The following is an 18,064-nucleotide window of genomic DNA, read 5'->3' as shown; positions in this document are numbered from 1 at the left end:
CAACCCGGCAATGGCACCTTAGGTGATCCGTGGAGGTGCCATTGCTGGGTTGATATTTGTATATAAGTTAGCACAGTTTTTTTCCATTATTACCAAATTTCCAGTTGACCCTTCCCAGGGATTTGATTCCTATTATGGTCTCCCCGAATTTAAGACCTTCATGGGCCTATCCCTCCTCATGGACATAACTAAAAAGAGTGAGTTGAGGTCATATTGGTCCACTGACCCAATTCACCATATGCCTGTGTTCTCTGCCTCCACAACCAGAACACAATATGAGCAGATCTTGCGGGTCATGCATTTCAATGATAATGAACTCTGCCATCCTCAGTGTGACCCTGGATTTGATTGGCTCTACCAAATTCGGCCCCTCCTAAACCACTTCAACCAACAGTTTGCAGCTTTGTTTACTCAAGTTGTCTGCATTCATGAGTCCCTGATTACGATTTCTGGCCACTTGTCTATCAAACAGCATCTTCCCAGCAAGCGTGCCAGAGATGTATAAGCTCTGTGACAGGGCAACAGCCTATAGGTTTACGAGGGAAAAGATAGTCGCATAGAGCTGGAGAACTGCCCAGACTACATAGGGAGCACTGGTAAGATTGTGTGTGACTTGGTGTCACCCTTATTCGGAAAGGGGTACCACTTGTATGTGGACAATTATTACACAAGCGTGACACTTTTTAGTCACCTTTTTGATTATGGAATTGGCGCATGTGGCACCCTGCGATCTAATCGGCGGAGCTTCCCCTAATGGCTTGTAGAATCTCAACTTAGATGGGGAGAAAACCTGCCTGATATGTAATAATTTGTTAGAAGTAAAGGGGATGGATTCACTGAATGTTTCTGTTCTGTCCTCCCTTCATGCAGATATGACAGTCCAAATGCCTATGGTGACTGGTGTTGTGGAAAAACCCCTCTGTGTCAATAAATACAACCTTAACATGGGAGGGGTGGACCTCAATGACCAGTTCTTGGTACTGTACCTAATTGCCCATAAGGCCAGATGCTGGTACAAAAGTGTCTGTATACTTATTTCAATTGTCTCTGCTGAACATTTTTGTGCTATACAGAGCTTCAGGATGAACTGGATCTTTCCTAAAATTCCAGGTGAGATCCTTTCCAGATGGTGCTATGGCCCACCTTCCCAACGCAAATGCAGTGAGCCGGCTGCATGAGAGGCATTTTCCATATGTCCTTCCTGGTACCCCTACCCAAAGAACACCCCAAAGAAGATGTTGTGTCTGCAGGTTTAGGCGTGACACCCGCTTTTATTGTCCTGACCAACCTGGTCTCTGTATCAAATGTTACCACACACTAGTGGAGTATTAGCATAGGGTACAGCACTACACAGTCTTAGGGCACACTAACACATGGTCTCAAAAGATGAGATGTGGTTTTATTTTTCTTCTTTCTCGCTATTGTTCTCTCTCTTATGTTCCCTCTCTACTGTCCACTCACTAATGTTCTATATCTATTGTTCTCTCTCTCTTAGGCCGCGTACACACGGGCGGATTGTATGGCCTACTTAGTCCATCATACAATCCGATGGACAGTCCATCCTACTTTCGAATGAACGGACTTGACCACACACGGATGCACAAACAGTCCGTCGAAAGCTTGCGTGATGACGTGTACAGCACGTACGACGGGACTAGAAATAGGAAGTCCAATACACAGCAATGCACCCTTCGGCCGTGTAAATCCTTTCTGAGCATGCGCCATTCTTAGTCCGTCGAACTAGCCTACTCACGAGCGGATTGTCCGCTGAAACCAAAGTATGACGGACAGAATTACGGAAATTCCGAAATACTTAGTACGCCAGACTGCACGCTGAAAAAGTCCGCTGAAGCCCACACACGAGCGGACTGTCCGCTGAAATGTGTTTCGACGGACTAAGTAGGCCATACAGTCCGCCCGTGTGTACGCGGCCTTACTGTATTTTAGAACTATAATATTTTATTTTTACTATGTTATATTACATTTGCTTTGCAGGTATGGTATGTTTTACTGTTATACTGTAATGTTACTTTATTATTGTTAACCATCATTTGCTTAGCAGGTACACCATTCAGCTGCAGCACTGATATTTATCTTGACAGAAACGATCAGCGACGCCAGAGCTGTAGGAGGGGATTTTACCACCACAGTTAAAAAAAAAATGGTGCATGTATGCCCATCATTAGAAGTGGGTGGATGAAGGGCGATATTCTAATGGAGGGCATACCCACCAATCAATGTCTTTTTTTCCTGCAGCCCACAGGCTGCATGAAAAAAAGAAAATTACAATGTATGCCCAACAAGGACCAGAGACGTATTGGTATGTTGCTGGACTTTGAGTGGTTATACCAGAATGATGCCTACAGGTTTAGGTATCATCTTGGTATCATTCTTTTCAGCCAGCTGTCAGCTTTAATATAAAAGCAATCATATTGGCTAATTAGCCTCTAGACTGCTTTTAGAAGCAGTAGGAGAGAATGTCGTCCCCCCCCACCGTCTTCCATGGTTTTCTCTGGCTCTCCTGTCCCAACAGGGATCCCGAGAATGCAGATGACCATAGAGCTGATCAGAGACTAGAATGTCTCCAATAATCTCTATGGCCTAAGAAACTGGAAGCTACAAGCATTTCATAAAACAGCACCATTGGGAAAATGGGAAAGCATTTTTATTGATCTTGGTGTGGTCAGATGCTTTGAGGGCAGAGGAGAGATCTAGGTTCTAATAGACCCCAAAAAGAGTATGTCACTAACTATTGCTATCATAGGGGATATTTACATTCCCTGAGTTAACAATAAAAATTATTACAAAAAAATTACAGGAACAGTTTAAAAATAAAATAAAAAAGCAAAATAAATAATAATAAAAAAGCACCCCTGTCCCCCCCATGCTTACGCGCAAAGGTGAACGCAAGCATAGGTCTGGTGTCATATGTAAACAGCAATTGCACCATGAATGTGAGGTATCAACATGAAGGTCAGACTGAGGGAAGTAATTTTAGCAGTAAACCTCATCTGTAAATCTAAAGTGGTAACCTGTACAGGCTTTTAAAAATATATGTAGTTTGTCACCGCTGCACGTTTGTGTGCAATTTTAAAGAATGTTGTGTTTGGTATCCATGTACTCAGCATAAGATCATCTTTTTTATTTCATCAAATGTTTGAACAATATAGTGTGTTTTAGTGCATTACAATAAAAAAAGTGTGTTTTTTTTTTTAAAAAGTTGCGTTTGAAAAATCGCTGCACAAATACTGTGTAAAAAAAAAAAATTGAAACACCCACCATTTTAATCTGTAGGGCCTTTGCTTTACAGAAAAATATAATTTTTAGGGGTTCAATGTAATTTTCTTGCAAAAAAAATATTTTTTCATGTAAACAAAAAGTGTCAGAAAGGGCTTTGTCTTCAATTGGTTAGAAGAGTGGGTGATGTGTGACATATGCTTCTAAATGTTGTGCATAAAATGCCAGAACAGTTCAAAACCCCCCCCCAAATGACTTGTTGGTAAAATTTTCCTACAAAATGCTCCGATCGGACATACTCCGATCATGTGTAGAGAATTCCGATTGGACAAAGTGCCACGCATGCTCAGATCAAATTCCTACATCAAAGCTATTGGCTACTAGCCTGAACATAATCCTGTCGTAACGAAATAACGTCATCACGTTGGATTTTCCGACAACTTCGTCCGACCGTGTGTATACAACAGTTTCGGACAAAATGCGTCGGACAAAATCAGACGGATTTGGTTGTCGGAATCTCCGACCGTGTGTACAAGGGCTAAGGGTGTAAAATGGTGATTTCTCTTCCTCACTACCTATCATTTATAGTCATATTTGCTGAGAGGCATGTTAAGTCTATTAAATATTTTATATTTTGCCACATGTTTCAGGAAAATTATTATTATTTTTTTTTGTTTTACAGAAAGTTGTCACTAAATGATATATTGCTCAAACATGCCATGGACACATGTGAAACTACACCCCAAAATACATTCTGGTGTGTCTCCTGAGTACTGGGATACCACATGTGTGAAACTTTTTGTTAGCCTAGCCGCTTATAGGACCCCGAAAACCAATTACTGGCTTCAGGCATTCTAAGGGCGTACATTTTTAATTTCACTCCTCACTGCCTATCAGTTTCAGAGGCCATGAACTGCCCAGATAGTACAACCCTCCCCCCCCCCCCCCATGAGCTTATTTGGGAAAGTAAAAAAGGAGGGGAATTTTGGGACTTTAAATGAAGCACAAGTATGTGCCTCCATCCCGGTAATCGGTACGTAATAGAGGGAGTTTGGGACTTTAAAATGAAGCACTAGGATAATGGAGGTAGGTTTTAACCACATTGAAAAAATATATATAATTTTTTATTGATTGTTCGGTAACAGATCATAAAAAATAATAAAGATCAAATTCATAAAGTATATAGGCGTAAGTACAGTAGAAGCATGATATATAGTATTCACATATAGCAGCACATAGTAGTAGTAAATAAAATAATTGGGTAATATGGCATGGTAGTGCCTATGACAGCAAAACCGACATCAGCAAGTACATCCACATAATACATATGCATCCACTAGATGTAAAACAAAAATAAATTTAGTATATAGTTAAAAAGTAAATTCATAACAAATTCATAAAGTATATAGGCATAAGTACAGTAGAAGCATGATATATAGTATTCACATATAGCAGCACATAGTAGTAGTAAATAAAATAATTGGGTAATATGGCATGGTAGTGCCTATGACAGCAAAACCGACATCAGCAAGTACATCCACATAATAGATATGCATCCACTAGATGTAAAACAAAAATAAATTTAGTATATAGTTAAAAAAGTAAATTCATAATAAAATAAATATAGTTCCATATAAAGTATAACTGGGACATCATTTCAAAAGATCGACGCGTTTCGTGGATGTCTCCCCACTCATCAGGAGCTGATGCGACCAAAAAATTCCTATGGAATAGAATAAAGAATAATATAATATACTAACCATATAAATAAAAATAAATTAATGGGGATTTAATGCGTGTAAATGGTTAGCCAGGGCAGACTCACCAATCCGGATGGAAAGTGCAGTGTGCGGCAGTGGGCGTAGGGTGGGCCATGGGCAAGATCCCTCCCCGGGAACTGAGGCGGCATAGACATGGATGCGATATCAGGCGAAACCAAAAAGATACAGCAGTGTTGAAGAGTATCAGATATGGAATGTGTGGCAATTGTTGAAAACAACATATCTAAAAACAAAATGTTAATAGTATGTATGATTAATGAAAATAATGTGATGCAAAAGTAATTGAAAATTGATAGTGACCCTCAAAGAGTACAGAGAGAGTGCTGGCCATAAGCCAAGTATATACTATGTAGTAAGTATATGCAGATGAATGTAAACAGTGAATGGTGTGCAAAAATTTAAGAAATGTAATAGTGTAAAAGAAAGTGTGAGTGTGCAGTTTAACAAAAAGTGAAGAAAATTGATGAAGGGTGTACATAGACCATGATAGACAAGGAGAGTGACAGAATTACCAGTCAGCAAGAAAAGAAAAGGTGTGAGTAGTAGGAGAAAAAAGATTTTTCACCTAAAAATCGCTCCTAAAACACCAGCAGACAAGATATTAGGATGAGAGATCCGTCCAGCCGGCGTCCTGCCAATAAGGTCTGCAGACACCAGTCAGGGCGGCTCTGAAAATAAAGGCCCCTTTAACTATCCACAGCTGATACTGATTGCACAACCAGCATGGAGAAAAAAAAAAAAATATATAAGGTAAACTTTAATGATAGTAATGGTAATATTTATAAAAGCCAGTATAGTGGCTTAAGACAAAAGGTAGTAACCATGAGCATAGGCAGGGTCAAGTACAATCAGAACAGAGATGAAGTGTGAGTAGAAGGAGAAAAGAGATTTTTCACCTAAACATCGCTCCTAAAAACAACACCAGCAGACAAGACGGCCAGTGTGTGCAGACTCCATGCAGAGACCAGCTGCACACACAGCCATCTCCGAGTGGGGTTTAACCACTTGCTTACTGGGCACTTAAACCCCCCTCAGTCCCAGACCAATTTTCAGCTTTCAGCGCTGATGCACTTTGAATGACAATTGCGCGGGCATACAACACTGTACCCAAATGAAATTTTTATCATTTTTTTCCCACAAATAGAGCTTTCTTTTGGTGGTATTTAGTTACAGCTCGGAGTTTTATTTTTTGCTAAACAAACAAAAAAAGATGCAAAAAAATAAAAAAATAAAATCATGTTTTAATAGTTTGTTATAAAATTTTGCAAACGGGTCATTTTTCTCCTTCATTGAAGTGCGCTGATTAGGCGGCACTGATAGGCTGCATTGGTGGGCACTGATGGGCTGCATTGGTGGGCACTGATGGGCTGCATTGGTGGGCACTGATAGGCTGCACTGGTGGGCACTGATAGGCATAGTTAAGGCGGCACTAATAGGCACAGATAAGGCGGCACCGATGGGCACAGATAAGGCGGCACTGATGGGCAAAGATGGGCACAGATAAGATGGCACGGATGGGTGGCACGGATAAGTGGCACGGATGGGTGGCACGGATGGGCACTGATAGGTACCACAGATAGATGGGACTGATGGGCACTGATAGGTGGCACTGATAGGTGGCTCTGATAGGTGGCACTGCTGGGCACTGATGGGCGGCACTGCTGGGCACTGATGGGCGGCACTGCTGGGCACTGATGGGCGGCACTGGGGTGCAGCACCTTTGAGGCAGATTTTGGTGGCACTGCTGGGTGGCACTGCTGGGTGGCACTGCTGGGTGGCACTGTGGGCACTGCTGGGTGGCACTGTGGGCACTGCTGGGTGGCACTGTGGGCACTATGGGCACTGCTGGGTGGCACTGACAGGGGGGCACTTACTTTATTTCAGGATGGCACTGCGGGTGGCAGGTGGGCACTGGCAGGGGGCAGGTGTCCGTTTAAATTTCTGGCCGTGATCGGGACTGATGTCCCGAACACGGCCGCCGGCGATCGGCTTTTTTTTTTTCTCCTCGCGCTGTCAGCGCGAGGAGGAATACTAGCCGATTACCGGCTCCGTTTTATCACATGATCAGCTGTCATTGGCTGACAGCTGATCACGTGATAAGGGGTCGGGATCGACCCCTTACACGGATCGGTGATCAGGCGAGTCTCACGGACTCTCCGATCACAGAGCGCGCCGCGCGCGCCCCTCAGGGGGCGCGCAGGCCGCTCGTAACCGGGACTACGTCAATAGACGTAGTCCCGAAAATGTGGGTCCGCGCTATTGCCGTCATTTTGCAATAGCGCGGTACCCAAGTGGTTAAATATGCCGCCAACGCCACGTGCGTGAAACATAGGGGGAGGAGCCACACCTAACCTGGATTTTTTTATCCAGGTTAGGTGTGGCTCCTCCCCCTATGTTTCACGCACGTGGCGTTGGCGGCATATTTAAACCCCACTCGGAGATGGCTGTGTGTGCAGCTGGTCTCTGCATGGAGTCTGCACACACTGGCCGTCTTGTCTGCTGGTGTTGTTTTTAGGAGCCACACCTAACCTGGATTTTTTTATCCAGGTTAGGTGTGGCTCCTCCCCCTATGTTTCACGCACGTGGCGTTGGCGGCATATTTAAACCCCACTCGGAGATGGCTGTGTGTGCAGCTGGTCTCTGCATGGAGTCTGCACACACTGGCCGTCTTGTCTGCTGGTGTTGTTTTTAGGAGCGATGTTTAGGTGAAAAATCTCTTTTCTCCTTCTACTCACACTTCATCTCTGTTCTGATTGTACTTGACCCTGCCTATGCTCATGGTTACTACCTTTTGTCTTAAGCCACTATACTGGCTTTTATAAATATTACCATTACTATCATTAAAGTTTACCTTATATATTTTTTTTTTTTTTCTCCATGCTGGTTGTGCAATCAGTATCAGCTGTGGATAGTTAAAGGGGCCTTTATTTTCAGAGCCGCCCTGACTGGTGTCTGCAGACCTTATTGGCAGGACGCCGGCTGGACGGATCTCTCATCCTAATATCTTGTCTGCTGGTGTTTTAGGAGCGATTTTTAGGTGAAAAATCTTTTTTCTCCTACTACTCACACCTTTTCTTTTCTTGCTGACTGGTAATTCTGTCACTCTCCTTGTCTATCATGGTCTATGTACACCCTTCATCAATTTTCTTCACTTTTTGTTAAACTGCACACTCACACTTTCTTTTACACTATTACATTTCTTAAATTTTTGCACACCATTCACTGTTTACATTCATCTGCATATACTTACTACATAGTATATACTTGGCTTATGGCCAGCACTCTCTCTGTACTCTTTGAGGGTCACTATCAATGTTCAATTACTTTTGCATCACATTATTTTCATTAATCATACATACTATTAACATTTTGTTTTTAGATATGTTGTTTTCAACAATTGCCACACATTCCATATCTGATACTCTTCAACACTGCTGTATCTTTTTAGTTTCGCCTGATATCGCATCCATGTCTATGCCGCCTCAGTTCCCGGGGAGGGATCTTGCCCATGGCCCACCCTACGCCCACTGCCGCACACTGCACTTTCCATCCGGATTGGTGAGTCTGCCCTGGCTAACCATTTACACGCTTTAAATCCCCATTAATTTATTTTTATTTATATGGTTAGTATATTATATTATTCTTTATTCTATTCCATAGGAATTTTTTGGTCGCATCAGCTCCTGATGAGTGGGGAGACACCCACGAAACGCGTCGAGCTTTTGAAATGATTTCCCAGTTATACTTTATATGGAACTATATTTATTTTATTATGAATTTACTTTTTTAACTATATACTAAATTTATTTTTGTTTTACATCTAGTGGATGCATATCTATTATGTGGATGTACTTGCTGATGTCGGTTTTGCTGTCATAGGCACTACCATGCCATATTACCCAATTATTTTATTTACTACTACTATGTGCTGCTATATGTGAATACTATATATCATGCTTCTACTGTACTTATGCCTATATACTTTATGAATTTGTTATGAATTTACTTTTTTAACTATATACTAAATTTATTTTTGTTTTACATCTAGGGATGCATATGTATTATGTGGATGTACTTGCTGATGTCGGTTTTGCTGTCATAGGCACTACCATGCCATATTACCCAATTATTTTATTTATTACTACTATGTGCTGCTATATGTGAATACTATATATCATGCTTCTACTGTACTTACGCCTATATACTTTATGAATTTGATCTTTATTATTTTTTATGATCTGTTACCGAACAATCAATAAAAAATTATATATATTTTTTCAATGTGGTTAAAACCTACCTCCATTATCCTAGTGCTTCATTTTAAAGTCCCAAACTCCCTCTATTACGTACCTATTTGGGAAAGTAGACACCCAAAGTTATTTGCTGAGAGACATGTTGAGTATTTTGCAGATATAATTTTTGTCAAAAAGTTTTGTGACAAAACTCATTCAACATTTTAGCTATAGTAAATTCATATAAATTCCTTTTTGATGGAACCTCATGCCCTTCAGAATTGCTAAATATGTACTCCAATACTCATCTTTACATTTCGTAACATGTGGACAGAAAGGTACAATGCTTCATATTTTGTGGTTGTGTCCCAAGGTCAGCAAGCTCTGCAAGCTATCCTCTTTGTCTCCTTTCATTTTCATAGCAGAAACTAACTCAAATTAAAGATCTAAATACTTTTACCGGTTCCAGCACCTGACGTAGCAGTTGCAATGAGAAATGAAGAGCTCCAGCACAGCTGGTGGCGATAGTCGCTGCTTGAGAAAATATAGCTGATATTGCTGCCTGGCATTGGCCTGGCATTGGCTTCCACACTTATGCCGCGTACACACGAACAGGATTTACCTCAAGCTGTTTAGCATACACACGGTCACACCAAATTCTGACCGTCAAGAACGCTGTAATGTACAACACGTACGATGGGACTAGAAAAAGGAAGTTCAATAGCCAGTAGCCAATAGCTTCCGTCTCATAGTTGAATCTGAGCATGCGTGAGTTTTTGCGCGTGGGAATTGCATACACACAAATAAATTTTCGGATAGGAACTTTTTCCAACCGAAAAATTTAGATTTTTCGGTCACATTGTGTTTTTTTTTTTTTTGTAATTGCCTCATTCATGGAGGGAGGGTATTGACCAGATTTTAGCACAGTATTGAACACTTCTAAAAGATTAGACACCATCAGCTCCATACAATGTAATATTATAGTGGATAACTGCACCAACCCCCAAAAAATTTATAAATATACCTGTATCAGTAAATACCAACTACATCCATCAATTACATATCATATATTATTGATTAAAACATAAAATAAACTGTAAATAAATGTATAAATATTGGAAAAATATTTATACATTACTTTGTATAATAGTGATTCTCTTCATCAAACCCACATGCACAAATCTAAATCCATGTTGAAAAGACTTCCACCAATCCGTGATACACCACCACCTTCCAAAATGAACACTCACCAGAAAACAATAATGAAAAAGCCTTAGTTTATGCCTGGATCAATTACTTCTCTTGTTGGAATATGTCTGGGGTTTTCCAATCGGTATCTCAATAATCAGTCCATGTATCTCCAACTTTGAGTGATTTTATCGCAACCTTCCTTTCTTTATTTTGCTTAAAAAACATATGTAAACATTTCACTCACATAGTATGCTGCCTTAGGACCTACACGGAGTCTATCCAGCATTCCGTTTCGTTTTCTATGTAATTTCCCAGATCACTATCCCCTTACATTCCAGGACAGAAACTTCCAATTGAGCACACATACCATAACAGGAATAATATTAAGGCAGGAACCTTCTTTCATTACTACATACGGGATAATTAAATGCTGAGTAAAGTACCCACATAGGGCACTGAGAAACACGGAGAAACAATGGAGTCAGTAATGTAAAACAATGCATTATTGGCATCATGGAGCAGTCACGTGGAGTTCTCTCTCAGACAGAAAGCCACATCAAACGGAAAGGACATCTGGTATGCATCATTGATAAGTCTGTAGAATGTAAAAAAACAAAAACAAAATGACACAAAAAAAAACTGTAAAAACATGGTGAACCACACAAAAGATTTGCTCCACACAAGAGCCACTGCCAAGGGGGACTCATGGTTAGGAACTAAAGAGTTGACACAGCATTCCTCAGTGCCATTTTTTACCCTCTGTAACATACCAGGAATAAAATGAACTCTGACCATAGTCATAAACTTGTGCTGCTGCGTGCATCCGAGTGAGGAGGAGCTTTGCTGAATAACCTGGTAAAGTAGAAAAAAGTGTCCTGGGTCAAGCCGGGCATCATAACGAGAAGTATCAAGCTGAATTAGGAAATGATGAGTGACCTGGTCATTTGTAGGCATCCAGCCATAGGGAAGCATCAGTAGGTGTATCAAAGAAGTGGGCATTGCCCTGAGCAACCACCTACAGCTTGGCTGGATATAGAGTAGAAAAAGTAAGATCCAATTGATGCAGCCTTTGTTTTACATCCAAATATTTGGCACTCTGACATTGCACTTCTGCTGAAAAGCCTGGCTAGAAGGATATCTTGGATCCATCTGTTTCTATATCTTTATGCTGTCTGGCCTTTTGCAAGATATCAAGCTATTTATAGTTAAGTAGCTGCAGTAGGAATGTTGTAGTGTATTTAGTGTATTGTATTTATAGTTAAGTAGCTGCAGTAGGAATGTTCTAGGGGTTAACCCAGAAGGTAATGGTCTGGCTGGGACCTTATGTGCCCTTTCCATGGCAAAGAAGAGAGTACAAAATAATTTGATAAAAAAAAGAAGGGAGTAAACTCTCAACCCTTGAACATTTTCTTGAGCCATTGCTCAATTAAATACATAGCGATCCTTCCTTCCATGCATTCTGGAAGGCCTACAATCCGAACATTGTTCCAGCAAAGCTGATTTTCCATGTCCTCCATGTCCTCTAAACGTGAATCATGTGCAGCTGTCTTCTAAGACATTGACAGAGGACTGCAGAGCAAGGGGTGTACAGAATCCTCCGCAGTGCTGATCCTTTCCTCCACTACTGCAATTTTCTTGTTAAAGTTGCGTAGGTCCTGTCTGACTAGGGAAATATATTCCCTCATCCCCGCAAAGCCATGGTTTAGAGTAGTTAAGGAGGTATTATGTTTGTTATTGCTTTCATCAGCCAGCGTTGGTTCTGTATCTGAAGCAGCAGAGAGTGTTCATTAAAATTGTATTCCCTGCTCTGTCAGGGGCCACATACTCTTCCCAGGCAGGAAAGCTAGCAGCTTGTGTATTTGCTTCCAGGGCTAATTGGAAGCGAATAGGGTCCTGGGAGGAGTGAGACCTGCCATTGTCTTTAGCAGGAGTGCTAGCAAAGTACTCCAGGTGAGCAGTGGTGTAATGAAACCTCTCCTTAACTGAGCATTGTGGCATGGCACCGGCATCATCTTGGGAGGCTTGGTTAGCCATTGCAGCGTCCTCATTGTTATTTTTAGTCATGTCACCAGGGCAGGAAAGTCAGTTCCGAGTATGGCTGTAGTGACAGGAGGAAGCAGGGTTGTTATGTGGGCAAAGAATCACCAGGATAGACCCGCTCAGGATGGGAAAAGTCAGGATGGAGTCAGAGAGCTCTCACCTCACCCGCACATCTTCTCACATCTTTGTCCAAGCCATGTCCCCACAGTTATTTACCTTGACATCCACATTGAAACAGTTTGTTGGCATCTGTGGGTATCGATATTGGAGGGAGCTGACGTACGACGCTTCCTGATGACTTATTAGATGAAACATACATGAAAGCTGTACTTAGTCACGCTCTACAACTACATCAGGTCCCTTCTGGTTGTTCTCCATCACAAGTGGAATGCACAGCAGCTCTCTCAGTGGGGCAGACACCCTAATCTTGCTACACATCCAACCTCCATGCCAGGTGATGGCACTTTTAATGTAAGCAGCCATTTGGCATTTTTTGTTTTGTCTTTTAACTTGAATAAATGGGATTACACTATGCAGTTTTCCTCGCTCTTTTCCATGTCCCATCTGTGATCCCTAATGGGATGAGGGGCTAATCCAGTCTACAGTCTCCACATTTACAGTCTCCACAATTGCAGCAAGCAAAATTTTGCTAATGCCTGTGTAACTTTTTTTTATTAATTAGGTCTGGTAAGCTGCCACCTTTATATTCAGCACATCTGGGTGTTATCTTAGTCAGTGAAGGTATTTCATTCAACTCCAAGATGGGAGGATTCCTATAGGATTCATCATATTTTGGACTTCTTTTTTTCACATGTGATTCAATTAATATCTTCTGATTATTTGGAGGACTTTTTATTGGACACTTTAGACAATATATCACAATAACAATTCAGAGGATTGATTTCCTATGTGTGTGTGTATATATGTGCATAAGTTTTTTTTGTGTTATTTGATTGCAATGGTCCACTACGCAGATGATTTGAGTCCAGTAGATGGGTTGTCACTTATTTAATGGGCAGGTTGGTGCTTATTCACTTTATTCATTTTTACTCACATTTACTTTTGGAACTATCTTATCCCATAGGTGTTACACCAAGCGCCCCCTATCAATTTTTGTTTCACATGCACTTATGATATTTATCATTTAGTTTGGGGTAGCAGCTCACTTATATTTGTAATTTTGGTGCAAGATTCATTGTTACCTTAAAGCCCCATACACACTATCAGATTTTCTGCTGATTTTTGTCTTCAGATTTACCAAAACCATGTAGTGCAAGGGACTGCCTGATTGCATACACATCAAAACTCCTAAGGTTTGACCTCATATTATATAAAAGTGTGCGTTTTTTTCACTATGGACTCGGTTTAATCAGTAATCTTTACCCTTATCAGGAACCTTTTCAATCAATGAACATTTGCAGCAACATCAATTCATCAAATCAGTTTTAGAAAAGCCATATGTTTACAGATTAATTATGATCAGCTTCCTGGCTATATCTTTACATTTATAGCAGCTCCGTTTAGGTCTATTGGTCTGGGTATGCATGGGTATGTATGCATGAAGCTTTCAGTACTGGTGCGTTATGTGTGACAAAGTTGTCAATATTTCATGTGTGTGTGTTTTTTATATTAGGGATTATTTGGGGAAAAACTCTACAATTGATGTTATTGTCCACCCTGCTGGACAATGATTACCCACTATTTTGAGACTACAATAAAGTTATTTTCAATTTTTTTCAAAAGGCATACCATTGCTTTCCAGGGGCATTTCTTTGCTCCATCCTCCCCCACTTTTTTGGTATTTTAGCACCACTGGGTTCTTTTATTTTTTGCTGTATAAGCAAAAAAGTGCAGAAATTTGAGCAAAAAAACCCCCACGTTTCTTTGTTTCTGTTTATCAATTTTTGCAAATAAATAATCTTCTTTCATAAATTTAGGCGTATTCTGCTATACTTCTTTGGTAAAAATAACCCAGATTATATATTATTTAGTCTATGTGAAAGTTACAGAGTCCCCAAACTATGGTATAAATATATGAAAATTGATCTTGTTCTCCATCGAAACAATCTAGTGAGGGATGGATAAAGGCAAAACAGCACACTGATTACTGGGCATCACAAGAGGAGTTACATTTTGAAGCCTATACGAGATTAAAATTTCATAAATAAGGGAATAAAGCAGGAACATTATGGGAAAATCTAACTAGGGGAAAACTATCTTCTACATATATCAATGCTTTAACCTTTTTGCTGCCAGGCCCTGTGCTCCTCTTTTAAGCTTAGCTAGCAAGACCATTTTTGCAATTTTTCCATTGCTTTTTTATTTTTCCCTTACGACTTTCAGAGTTTGTAAAAGATCCACAATCCATATATTTTCTAAAAGCACATGACCAGTAGAATAAGAATAAGGTGCTACTGATTTTTAGGGCACAATGATATTTGCACAAATATTTTAGCTACAAATACACTAAAACACACAGCACATGTTACAAAATCACTACAAAATATAAAATCGAATCTGTATTGAGTTGATAAATAACAAATATTTGTAAATTTTATATTGCGCCTTTTTGCAAAATGGTAAAAGTCAAACATACACAAAAATGTAAATATACAAATTTCTCCAAAAATCTAGAGGTTTTCATTTTTCACTTACAGAGTTTGTTAAAGAACCCCAAACTACATTTTCTGAAAGCACATGACCTGTAGAAAAAAAAGAACGGGCTACTGATTTTAATGCCCTGTGCCTGTGGCATTTGTGAAAATGTTTATCGAAACAATATATTCACTAAAAATACTCTAAAATCTTTATTAGCAGATATAAACACAGCAATTTGTTTTATAAAATTTCTGCTTAATTCCTACTAAATATGAAAGCGTAACCTGTATTGAGTTAATAAATAATAAATATTAGTAAATTTTAAATTGCGCCTTTTTGAGAAATTATGAAAATCAGACAAATACAAGAATTTCTCTAAAAATCTGGAGGTTTTCATTTTTCACAGCCCCGTAGAGAACAGTAGGCTGTGCCCATGTTTGCTCTGCATCAGTGGATCGGACATAGCCCTTGTACACACGGTCGGAGAATCTGTCGGAATGAGTCTTATCGGACCGTGTCGTCAGATAATCTGACTGTGTGTGGTATGCATCGGACTGATTCCGTCCGAATCTCCGTCCGACCCAATTTTCCAACATGTTGGAAATATTTCCCGACCAAATGGGCCGAACGGACCTAATCCGATCATGTGTAGAGCATTTTCATCGGACCAAGTGCCACGCATGCTCAGATCAAATTCCTACATCAAAGCTATTGGCTACTAGCCTGAATGTAGTCCCATCGTAACGAAATTACGTCATCACGTTCTGAAAGATCGGATTTTTCTCCAACTTGGCCCGACAGTGTGTATGCAACAGTTTCGGACACAATCCGTCGGACTAAATCCGACGGGCAAAATCCGACGGATTTGGTTGGCAAAATCTCCGACCTTGTGTACATGGGCATAGACCTGTTATCTGCCTGCTCAGTGGGGATAAGTGGACAGTGCACAGCTGGGCAGGTGGATCTGTTTGACAGAGTTCGCTCCATGTGAAAAGGGGCTTACTATTTTTTTAATATAAATATTTTTTTACGTTTTGATTTTTTACAATATTTTTTCATATTTTGTAAAATTTTGTAATTTTATTTAAATTTTCTTTTTTTTTGGTCTTTGGTTGGATATCAGAGGTCTAAACAGACCCCAATATCTCTTTCTTGAGACTTTCTCTGCAGCTTGAGCTGCACATAAACTGTCATATAGTAAACAAGGTTTACTATACTCAGTTATTGGTGGACACAAGGACATGAGAGCTATAGTACAGGGTGGGGGCAGGTAAAGACAAATTTACCATGCCCACCCAACCTCACCCACACCATTCTTCAACCTGCTCTCCAGCCTGTCAGCTTGCCATAATGTCAGTCAGCAGCTGCAGGTGGCATGAGGGGAAGGAGGGAATGCCGCACAGCAGCAATGGATCAGTGAAGGAGGTTAATGTGGGGGGTGATCAGAGTGGTGGAGGACATATCTTGATTTCCTCCAAGCCCCTGCACCACCTAAAAGCAGGAGTGGCAGAGGAGGGAAGCCGGTGGCTCAAGGGTAGCTACAGGGGGTCGGGTTGGCTGGGGGGGTCGGATTAGTGTGGGGGAGGAAATCACTGCTGGGGGAAGGGGAGATAAAGGAGATGGGTAAGAGGAGCAGGGGAGCTGTTTTAGAGGAAAGAGAGAAGTGGGAGGTAGAGAGGCTGGAGACAGGGAAGCGGTGGCATGGGGGCGTCACATTTGAGGTGAATAACATGTGGAATGGAGGAGACTATTGGATACAGGAAAAGAGGCCTATATAAAGGTTTTGCTTAAGAAAGGAAAAGAAGCAACATTATAGATCCATTGTTGGTGACCTCACAATAGGGATAAAACTTTTTTTGCGGAAGGGAGTTTAACAAGACACGTGGCCACTCATTAAAATAAGCAGAAAAGAGGGTTAACCTTAACCACTTAAGGGAGGCCGCTTCCGGGGGAGGAGTCTGACAATGGTGCGTGGCCGTACCTAGCATGCTGGAGCGCTCCATGTCCCTCGCCGCACGAATAATGCAGCTGTTTGCGGTTCCCCTATGATCCCTGCTCTTCAGCTCTAATCCACGGCGGAGCCCCGCCGCTGGCGAGGTGCGCTCTCACTCCTGCCTCCCCCTGCGCCTTCTTCCCTCTCTGGGTCCGGACATGTCAGTGTGCGCTGAGCGGCGCGGCTAGTGGATACATGGACCCCCCTGTCTACAGGTGAAGATCCCGGTATGGGAGTGGATGAACGCTGGGGATGTCGGCGCATCGTTAGTACCGTCTGTGCTGTTAGTGATAAGAAGGTAAATCTTCTGGGAAGGCTTACGAAGAGCTCTGGACGCCATCTAGCGGTCAAAGTAAGGTACTGCTTACAGAGGACATTGAAAGGTACTGTGGAAAGAAAAAGGAAAAAAATAAAAAGGGGTTCCCAAGAAGGTCAGTAAAAAAAAAAAATACCTAGAACTTATATGTGAATGTTGAACGTCGTGCAGTATTAAATCAAGCAGACAAACCAGACTGCAAGCAACCACGGGGTAAGTGCTTTTATAATATAGGCAAATACTTGGCTTTTCAATTTCTGTTAAATAATCAGGACTGACAAGAAATTCAGTGAAGACAAAAAGTTAACATATAACAAGGTATATACTGCTGTGTTTTGTGGTGTAACAGTGTGAGTATGTAAGTAATTACAACTAACTACATAATATAATAGCGATCCACCTTAAATAAAAGGGGACAGATCTCTATATTGCGTGATTGCTCTAGATTTTCAGTAAAAATATAGAGTGAAAAAACACGCATGTTGAGATCTGAATAAGAGAGTATCAACGTCAATCAGACGGGGACACGTAAACATTGCGACAGAAAGATACCTTAAAACCACATTTTAGTAGCCGTGGAAGGGCACAGATAATACGAGCAATAAAGGCGTATAAATAACACGGTGCCAGATGAAGGGAAAAACAGCAAAAGCAGGGGCTGTCCTGAAATCACCAC

General features: G+C 41.0%; 1 protein-coding gene and 2 long non-coding RNA genes across 3 annotated transcripts in view; 1 reads left to right on the top strand and 2 right to left on the bottom strand.

Annotated features, from left to right (window-relative positions):
• Positions 1-18,064, bottom strand: part of LOC143962187 (uncharacterized) — a 392,669-nt gene that overhangs the window by 238,087 nt on the left and 136,518 nt on the right. The window lies entirely within an intron of this gene.
• Positions 4,887-5,666, bottom strand: LOC143962997 (uncharacterized). Its single transcript, XR_013270856.1, has 3 exons — positions 5,584-5,666; positions 5,063-5,241; positions 4,887-4,960 (listed from the first exon to the last, which is right to left on the bottom strand). It is a non-coding gene; the product is annotated as an uncharacterized LOC143962997 (long non-coding RNA).
• On the top strand, positions 7,995-8,751 carry LOC143962996 (uncharacterized). The gene is made up of 3 exons (XR_013270855.1): positions 7,995-8,055; positions 8,467-8,576; positions 8,679-8,751. It is a non-coding gene; the product is annotated as an uncharacterized LOC143962996 (long non-coding RNA).

The sequence above is a fragment of the Lithobates pipiens genome, unplaced genomic scaffold (genome assembly GCF_037356315.1).
Source record: "Lithobates pipiens isolate NorthernLeopardFrog02 unplaced genomic scaffold, aLitPip1_a1.2 Scaffold_8, whole genome shotgun sequence".
Lineage (NCBI taxonomy): Eukaryota > Metazoa > Chordata > Amphibia > Anura > Ranidae > Lithobates > Lithobates pipiens.
The sequence above is the reverse complement of the archived record's forward strand: the minus strand, read 5'-3'. Positions and strand labels throughout refer to the sequence as shown.